Raw genomic sequence first — 10,890 nt, forward strand, 5'->3', positions numbered from 1 at the left:
TGCCTGACTGGAAAACAGTGACCTGTATGTAAATATATCAGTAATAATACAAGTGCCAAATAAGTAGTGACATATTGAAATTATGTCTTGTGGCTTGAATGGTGAGAGCAATATGGCTAGTAGTGTTTAGAGTACGTTTTTAGAGAAGATATACTTTGAAATAAAGCTTTGAATCATGAGTAGAAATAAATCTTTGAACCATGGGTAGAATTCAGGTAGATAGGAGGAATGGGGAACATCACAAATGGGTGTAAAGAGACAAGTGTGAGAAAAAAAAAAAAAAAAAAAAGAAAAAAAAAGCCTGGCTTGGGGAGTTTAGGAGGTAGACTCTTGGCGAAAGCTATGAGCAAGTGGAATTACAGTAAGCTGGAGAAACCAGTGACCCTGCTCTCCCTTCCGCTTCCAGTTGAACTGAATTGTGGGGCTCTTAGCTCTCAGGCCTATTTTAATCATGTCCTCACCTGTGTCAGGCAGAACCTCCACCTGAAATCAGGTGTTTAGGTGACTCTTTCCTTAGAAGACCTGCAATGCACCTGAAACACAGACAGTACTTGGCTTTGAGACTAGCCTAACCTACCTCTCAGTTGACCAATAAATATAATACTAAAACTAGAATGCCTCCTTTACAGGAGCAAGAGACTAGCTACCTTACCTTAGAAACTATGAAGTTCTTTTTTTATGTTGTTTGTTTATTTGTTTAAAACAAAATGGCGGCACAATCTTTGTAAATTGGACATCAGTAGTTTACACTGAACATATTAGGGAATGCTGTTCAAGGCATTAGGAGAAAACTGTGGACCTCCACTTGTCTATGCTTTAGTTTATGTCGTGTGCGTTAAGACTGCATTCACAGTTGCCCCATTCTGTCATGTATTTGGGGAAACAGAGCTGCCCTGCCCAAGTGACCATCAGCTTACTACAATAGCTTATTTTATGACACTGAGAGATCCCTCTGATAGATGTCAGCGCGGCCCTTCTGTGAGTGCATGCCGCGATGCACCTCCCCAGCAATATTTTCTTCATTGCTTTCATGCTTGAATTTTTAATAATCCCAACCAGATGGACATCTGCCTTCTTCTCTAAATAGCAATGCTCTAGAGTTTGCTTATCCTGAAATTTTTTAACATTCGTGATGAACTCTTTAATGAGCAATAGCAAAAGTATCCTGGAGTTCAGCTTGTTAATTATCAGTACAGCTTCTGGCTGGTGTTAGGTCGAAAGTAATTGATTTATGTTTCAATGCTCTACCATACACGTGTTCCCACACAAAGACACTTGTTAATCTTACTGCAAAGAGGCTTTTTCATAAGCCCAGTATAAATTGCATCTGCTTATAAAGCAAGTCGAGAAGGTAGTTATTTACATTTTATTCATGTGAAAAGATTAAGAGGATTGTTCTTACCTTAATCATAGCTTCTCCTTACCGTATTTGAAAATATAATAACATACAAGATTTTCTACCATGATTCTGTGTATCTCTAAGATAGGAATTTAAATGAAATTGGTTTATAAATGAATATAGATATACCATTTATCAGGACACCATTAAGCATTAGCAAATAAATACTTGGTTGTAAATGATTTAAACTTATTGATTTGCTTACCGTTGTAGGCTCATTAAGATTTGTTTGACCAGTTAGTGTAGTGAAAAACATATTGACTTAGAGTCAAAAGACGTGGGTTCTAGTATTAATTCTGCCACTATTTAGCTATGCAACCTTTAGTAAGTCATTTCTTTACTTCTCTCATCCGTAAAATGATGCAATTGGTCTCTAACCTGTGAAGCGATTTGCAATTCTAAAATTACATGATCTAAGTTTCTCCTTTCAGTTTCCTTTCTCCTTTGCTGGCATTTCCAGTCACCCTGATGAGTAAGTGGCATGTGCTGGTCTTCTGATTTCAATCTGTCATACCAGAATATGTATAGTAAGGGTTATCATTTTATTTTAAATGCTTTTGTACCAGGATATAGTCTCTGAACATTTCCATGTCAGTATCTTTTAACTCCAATTATAGAATAATAGCCTTTGTCAACCTTTAGAAGATTTCATGACCAGAATTAAGCAAATGTGCATTTGGACTTTCCCATTCACCTTCATAAATAAATTATGCTTAAATTCTGAAGAAGAATGTGTTAGGTGTTTTGGGCCCTGAGAAATGGGGGGAATAACCAGATACTGTGTCTTCTCCTTCTATGCACTGTGTTCTCTTTTCTGACCTAAACATGACCATTAACAACTCTGATAAGGAAATAAATGGTGCACTTATCTATTTTTCCATATAAATTCTGAATGAAAAAGCCAAACAGTACCTCTGAGAATCATGAATTATCTCTGGAGCACTTCCAAGAATTAACAGGATATATAATAGGGGGCGGGGGGATGTCAAAGCTTGAATATTGTTAAAACAACGAAATCAACAGGAGAAACACAGAAGTTTAGAGGCTTCATTAAACACACACACACACACACACACACACTTCAGCCCGGCCAGTGTTGCTAAGTGATTGCCATCAACATTTGAACCAGGAGGTCAGGGTTCAATTCCCAGTCAGGGCACATACCCAGGTTTCAGGCTCGATCGCCAGTAGTGTGCATGCAGGAGGCAGCCATTCAATGATTCTCTCTCATTACTGATGTTTCTATCTCCCTCTCCCTCTCCTTTCCTCTATGAAATCAATAATAATGATTAAAAAAAATGTCATTAAGAACAAAAAGCAAGATTCTCTTAATTATTCATAAAATAGGTATCATTAACATAAGTAGAATAGTTTGATGTCAGAAGGAAATATTTCTTCTTGTGCCACATCTAGAGAACTGCAGATGTATATGGCAGTACAGCATTTTTCAAATCTATGGAAATGGTAACTCAAGGTACCTTGGTGAGAAGCAAACTGGTGCACTGGTGATTGCGTTGATATCAGAGTCCAAGGGGCTGGGAAATAATGGTGAGATGAGAGAGTTTTTTTGCCACACGAGCTTAGTCAGGGCAGAAAGGACAGGCTCAGGAAGATGTTGTCCTTGTTGCAGTGGGAGTGGCTGCTTAGCTCAGTTTAATTCCTTAGCACAGCCCTGAAAAGGAAGGAAAAGCCTTACGGGGGAATCTTACCCACCTCTAATGGATATTGACTCCATGAAGACACAGCTAAACCTGCTGGGACCAAGGAACGGTAAGCTTCAATGTGAGCCAAGAGAAAATGGACTTTAACTGAAATCTCCATTTCTCCCCTTTTACATATAACCCAAGAAATAAAGGTTGCACAGAAGATACAAAAAAAGCACATAGAAGACATATTTATTTTCTTCAAAGAGCTTTTATTCTGAATATATTTAAAAATATATTTTGGAAAAAACTTTATTTCAGGATTCACATTATAAGACTTTATAATTAATGTTAGTTGAAGAAAATTACTTAAAATGTGCTTTTACAGAAGTGAAACTTTTCTGATTAATAATGGTTTCCATAGCGGTGGAAAGTTATTTCAGAGTTATTTCAGGATGGCTGGAAAATACAAATGACAACAAAACAAAAATAGACAATAGGCACAAATGAGTGTATATATATTTCTTTGCAAGTAGCAAAAATAATCTTGAGGACCTGGTATATGGTATACTAGAGCTATTTTGCAGGGAATCCTTGATAAAATTGTAATTAATGTATAAATATACACCAGATGGAAATATCTATTAAGGTGACATTTGAAATATAAGATTTATGATTCTCAAAATGCTATTGAAACCCACCAAATATCCATAGTCACTACTCATCGTTTGCAGGTTTCTGTGTCAATGTTGGGTGTCACTAAAAATTTCTGATGCCAGGACCGTGATTATACATTCCATGAGCTTAGGAACTTTTGAGGCAAACTCAATTCATATTTGATGCAATGTTTTCCTCAATAAATTCATGTCATAATGAATATAGAGGCCATAGAAATGATGATTGATTCTCCTTTTGTGCACAATGTGCTATTGATTTTTCTTTGTCGGCATAAATTAACCTACCCTTTTAACTTCCCAAGACAAAACAAGCTAACCCACTTCTTTTTCTCTGGTGCCATATTAGAATGATGTATGTCCACTCACTGCTTTGTTTTCTTTATATATCGCTACAATAATTTTTATTAAAACCATGAATTACTAATAAAAGGACTTGATTCACTCAGGTTGGTGGTCAGTGCAATTTTTAAAAGTTGGAAATTCTGGAGAAGACAAATAATAATAATGGTAATAAGTGTTAAATTGTGTATGTGTGTGTTGAAATATAAGGAGAAAAAATATCTTAGAGCTAGTGAAATTTTGAATACCTTGTAATATGAAAGTTGTGCTTTAGTGGGTTTGAAAATTGGATTTAGAAAATATTAAGGCAAAAGATCAATAGAGATGAATTGTTATATAGAGAACAATTGCTTAAAGGATTATCCATGTTGTGTTTTTCACTTACAAACAAAGTATTCTGGTATCATTGAAATAGAAAGCACATTCTTTAAATTCCAAGTCATATCATTCAAAGGCCTCATTATTCTTGGACCCCTTACAAATAAAATTATGACTTGTTTAGTATGAATATTAAATTTAAATTTACTCTTACAAAAGTATACCTGTCAAAGATTTATAACCAAGATGATAGTTTCCATCTATTTCTAAGTGGTCTATCATTACTCTAATCCTATATAATAAAACCCGAATATGTAAATCGACCGAACAGCAGAACGACAGGTCGCTATGACATGCACTGACCACCAGTGAGCAGATGCTCAACACAGGAGCTGCCCCCTGGTGGTCAGTGTGCTCCCACAATGGGAGCACCGCTCAGCCACAAGCCGGGCTCACAGCTGACTAGCACAGTGGTGGTGGCAGGAGCCTCTCTTGCCTCCACTGCAGTCTGGTGGTAAGGAGCAAGGGGTGCCAGACTGTGGGAGGGCACAGGCTGGGCTGAGGGACATGCCCCCCAAGTGCACAAATTTCATGCACCGGGCCTCTAGTATTAAAAGAAGCTATTGGGACTCTAGAATAAAAATAAAAGGGCCACTCAGTTATTGACAACTTCTAGGGACAGCATCGGCATTGTAATCTATGAATGATCACTCATGGAGCTGTCCAATATATAACCCCATAGGAGTATTTTGCAGCCCTGATTGTTTTATAATGGCCAATAATGATTTAAATTTATTTAAGAATTATTTCTAAGATCTGATTTTACTTCAGAGTGGGTTGGGCATAATATAACATTTATTTTCTTCCTTTCAATTTTTACTTCATTGAGGCAATTATTTGTCAAGTATAAGACATAAAAATTTATGGAATACATTTCAGTTGGCCTTTTGCATTTGTACATAGATTCATTATCCTCTCTATCTTCCCCATCTCCTTTGCATGGTCCAAACTGAGGATTAGTCTTCAGGACAAATGTTATTACAAATTTTATTAGTGACGTCAGTTTCTTCTTCTTTGAATCCAGAATCCCATGCATGCTCAGCTGCCTTCAGATAAAATTTTTTCCAATATATGCTATAGTTGCCCACACAGAAGTAAGAGGGACAGAAGGATAGTATTCATTTATTGCTCAAAAGTTTTTTTCTGATGAATATAATTTCTAACACCCATACTTGGTTGCAATCTTTTTGTAGGGATACAAAATATGCAGTGAATAAATTGCAATGAATTTAATGAGCATAAATATGCAATGAATTTACCTTGATTGTTGGCATTTCTCTTGATGGCATGTTTGCTGGACTCACATAGAGGATTTAGTGGTGCCCATGCTGCAAATACTAAGTACTCCCGTGCAGAATTATGAGAAAAAGCTTGCAGCTTCTATATCTGATGTCTAGAAAAGATTATCTACTTCCTATAATGCTCTTTCAAGGTTTCCTGTGCTTTTTGAAGTCTGCTCTGCTGTGGGTTGCCTATATTTTTTGTTTGTTTATTAGTTAATTTCCCTTTGCTTGATAACTTTACATCTACACAGAAACAACTTCCATTATTTTTTGATAAGGCAGGCTCCTCATGCTGTATTTCAGAACTTACACCACACCAGTTTTCCTGATATTCTCATACTTTATGTAGATTTTTCCGTTCTATTCTCTTTTCTGGGTAAAGAGAGCTTGGGAGTGGTACTCAGTGCCTTTATCCCTGTCTTCTTTCACATGTTTTTTGTTTTGTTTTTTTTTTTGTTTTGTTTTGGTTTTTTTAATAATCCTCACCGGAGGATTTTTTTCCCCATTATTTTTTAAGAGTGTAGAAGGGAGGGGGAGAGACAGAGAGGGAGAGAGAAACATTGATCTGCGAGAGGCACATCAGATTGTTGCCTCCCACATGCTTCCCTACCAGGGCCAGGGATCGCGCCTGCAACCCAGATACAAGTCCTTAACTGGAATCAAATCTGTGACCCTTCAGTCCAGGGGCCAACTCTCTACCCACTGGGCCAAATCAGCTAGGGCCTCTACAATGCCTTTGAAGTCCCAGATCTACAGATGACATGCTCTTTGGCATAACTGCCCTTGATACCAAGCTTGGTTACCAATAGTTATATTTTTTAATTAATTTCCTGAATTCTTAAGGAGTAGTAAATTTAACACTTAAAATGTTTCTGGCACTGAGGTAAGTGCTTCAGGTGGGATGGCCTCTCTGGACCAACCAGTCAGTTGTAACTAAAGGAACGAACAGCTGTACCCCATGGTTAGGAAGGGAGAGAAAATCCCCGAGAAAGGAAAAGTTAAGCAGACAGTCCTGTAACTGTCTCACACAGTTTTCCCTTGGCCTAATCAACAAAATGTATCAAACTATTCATTCATTGTTTAATTTTATTTATTTCTCTCGATTCATTTTGCTCTATTAGCCTTGGATGATTAGACTAATAACTAGAGGTAGAGACAGGGTCAAGACACTTTCCTCCTAGCACCGTCACTCTGCTATCTGTTTCCTTCGATATACTCTCTGGCACATCTCAGCAGCTCATGTGACCTGATCCAGATTTGTTTCCCAAATCTGAACTTCCAGCACAAATTTCTCCAAGGTCATAGGCACATGAATCCTGATGTCCTTTGCCTCCCTCATGTCCCACATCAAACCAGCCATATATCCCCATAAATTCTATTTTCTGAAAATCTCTCTTCCCACTCTCATCTCCAACCTTACTCACTGTGCTTTCTTAAACAATTTGATTTTCTTTGGGCCTGTACTATTGCATTGATGTAAAAGTGGATGTCCCTGTCTCCAGTCTTGTGCACGTATACTTGACCTTATACATTAAGACATCTTTTACCAAAACAAAAATGATAGTATTGGGCTCTACTTAAATCCATTAGTCATTACAGGCTAAAATCCAAACTTCCTTAAGTTCACTACAATTTCATCCTCACACATCTCTTCAGGCTATTTTTTAAAGATGTTTTTTATTGATTTCAGAGAGGAAGGAAGAGGGAGAGAGAGAGAGAAACATCAATGATGAGAGAGAATCATTGATTGGCTGCCTCCTGCATGGCCCCACACTGGGTATCCAGTCACAGCCCTTACTGGGAATAGAACCGTAACCTCCTGGTTCATAGGTTGACACTCAATCACTGAGCCACACTGGTCAGCCCATCTGTCCAGTCGTGATGGTGATTCTGATCTTCTTTATAACTCACTCCACCTAAGCTGATGCAAGTAGTTCTAATATATGAATCATCCCTGCTGTTGACATAACTGCTCTCTTTTCTTAAGGAGGATCCCCGCTCCTTTACTGTCTTATGATAAGAATAAATATTTCAACAACTTTAATCTCCTAATAAGAGCTATAACATAATGCTTCAATTGTAATGATAGATAATATTATCTCATATAAAATTGAAGCTGTTATTATCTCCATTTTACTATTGAAGATAACTAAGACTTATAGAGGGTAAGTAACTTGCCTAAGGTCAGAAGCTGGGAGCATGTCAGAGCAGATATCTGTAATAAAATAATGTACACTCTTATTGCTGAAGGACTTGTCCATATTAATTTGGTGCAACATGTTAAGAATTTAAGGTGAACAGTTTAAACCCCCAATGAAATGTATAAATTAAATATAAACCAAATGCAAGAAATTATTAAAAGATACATTTATTATTATCCATGTGGTTGTTCGGGTCTTAATCCTTGGCTTAGAGGCCCACAAAACTTGCTGCTTAATTTAAAGGAGACTCATCCACCTAAAATAGCTTATATGGCAGTTCTGGACCAATTTCAGAAATGAGAACAGTTCTTTTGTCACGTGGAAAAGGTATGTGTGTGCCCCTCATAGAGAAGCAAGTGAACAGCCAAAGTGTGATGATTAAATTTTAGCGAAGTCATTCTCATTATTTTAGCATTTTTCTGAGAAAGAAAAATGTGAAAATGGTGGAGGTTTTTTTGTGTGTGTGTGTTTCTGATAAGTAGTTTCTTAGAACACCGTGAAAGAAATCTTGAGTAAGAGATTTTGGAAAAATTAAATATTTCATACACATATTATCTTTCTCTAAAATTCATGGAGTTTTCTTGGCATCTATTGTAGTAGAAAAAAGTGCTTTTTTATTTTGACAGAACACTAAATTGCAACTTTTGAAGGGTTTTTGCAAAGCCAAATAGCACCATTATCTAGTAGAAAATTTATTCTTGCTACATTTATGCCACTCAGAATGTAAAGGATCGCTATAATACATCTGACAGAAATAAATAGATAGGACTATGAATACAGGTTTTTTTTTTTTTTATTGATTACTTCTAAGCACAGACATTGCAGCCTTCTGGCTAGACTTGCAATGTTCTCCTTTCAAGTCAATACATAGCTCTCCAGATCTACTTACTTCTATAAAATGGTCAATGCATTGTTGAGCAGACTCTGACTTCTGAAGACAGAGAGGCCGTACAGCATTTCAATTAGAATTCTTTGGACTGGAGGGTTGGGTGATTAAGCTGGTCACTTGTGGAAATGTATTGATTTCATGATATATTTTCAGGAACCGATTTTTCTTTTCTGAAACACTGTGTCATGATGTGCTATTTAGAATTTTTTCTCTTCCCAGAGGGACATGGTACAGCTTTCAACAACTGAAATGAAGATATAACAATGAAAATAAAAAGAATAGTACTGTTGCTTTATTTAAGCCCTTAAATTTTAGCACAGAATCCACAAATAGGAATTTGTGTTTTTCTTGATATTTAAAGACTATGAAGTAAACAATTTTCACTTTATTATGTATTGATTGCACTACTCAAAAAATCACATTATGGTATATTAAATTCTTAAGTTCAGACAACATATGGAATTTGTAAAATAGTTTGGTATTTGGCATAGAATATTGCTTATGTTTTAGACTAGGTTTTTTTTTTTTTTTCTTCTCTCACCCCCTATATTTCTCTTCTTTAGAAATTCTTCTTTAAAATTGACTATTTTAAATGAATAGTTCCATGGCCTCTGTTTGAGTACTTAGTTTTTTGGGGAAAAAACTGACATTCATTGAGCATATATTATATGACAGGCAGGTTTGAATATTATATTTTATTTAATGTTCATAATAATTGTTTGAAGTAGAAACTATTACTTTTGCAGGTAAGAAAAATGATAAGACTCAATAATCACCCAAGTGATAAGAATATTATAATTATTAAAAAATATGGCATATACTCTTGTGTCTTCAATATCTTGTCTAATCTCCTTTTTCTTTGTCTTCATTTAATGAAGATTAGATATTTAAAATACTTTATTTGTAAGTTGTTTTCTTTCTGCTAGAGGTGATCATTTACTGTTCTGGTAAATGAGATATAGAAAGAAATTCCTGTAGAAGGTATCCTTTTTATCTTTGTTTTCTTCTGTTCTGAAAAATAGATTTTATGCCTGAAATAAAACAGTCATTCTTAGACCACACAAAAATTGCCAATCAGAAAGACAAATGAGTCTACTACATTAAGACTTCTTGGAGTAGTTATATCAGATTGAGTTACTCAACCTTGAACCTGATATTGAATACAAAAAATAAATTGCTTATTTTTTGAAAGTCCATGTTTGTATGACTCTTCGTTACTTCCAACCCTACTTATTATTAACTGATGTAAAAGTATATCTTCATTCACTGAAATCAGCTTAAAATGAATCAGAATAACAAGCTTTAAAAACTGAGAACATGCCCTAGTTGTTCTGGCTCAGTGGATAGAGTGACCGATTATGGAGTGAAGGGTCCCAGGTTTGATTCCAGTCAAGAACACATGCCTGGGTTGCCGGCTCGATCCCCAGTAGGGGGCGTGCAGGAGGCAGCCGATCAATAATTCTCTCTCATCATTGATGTTTCTCTCTCTCCCTCCCTCTCTCTTCCTCTCTAAAATCAATAAAAATATATTGAAAAACAAAACAAACTGAGAACATGATTAGGCCAGATTCATTTACCTGAAATATTTCTTTCTCAACCTCACTTTCTGCTTTCTCCCATCAATACCTTCGTTTTCACCAATTTATATTCTGTTAAGTTATATAATAGATTTGCAATCACAAAAATTAGCTCAACATTGAATTATTGAAGCCAATAGTAAGATTATTACCCAAACCATATAATATTACGCCTTGTGCATATGCAATGTATAAGATACAAATTTGGTTCAGTGTTTGTAGTGCTCAAAATAAATTGAGAAATACTAAGGGTTACAGAATCAAAAAGATGAAAACAAAATTATTACATTGGAAAAGTACAGCTATTCCTAGTACTAACACCAAAGAACACTTTTTCCCATGGGGCATGATAAAAAAAAAAAAAAAAGTATGTTAAATATTGAAAGCCTGCAATACTATCTTTACACATCAAGGTGTCTAGGGGTGTTCCTTATAACCTTCCTTAGTGCTCAGTATTATTACACTGATATTACGTGTTTAATAAGCACATAACATAATAAGTGT

The sequence above is a fragment of the Myotis nattereri genome, assembly GCF_964212035.1.
Source record: "Myotis nattereri genome assembly, chromosome: 6".
Taxonomy (NCBI): Eukaryota; Metazoa; Chordata; class Mammalia; order Chiroptera; family Vespertilionidae; genus Myotis; species Myotis nattereri.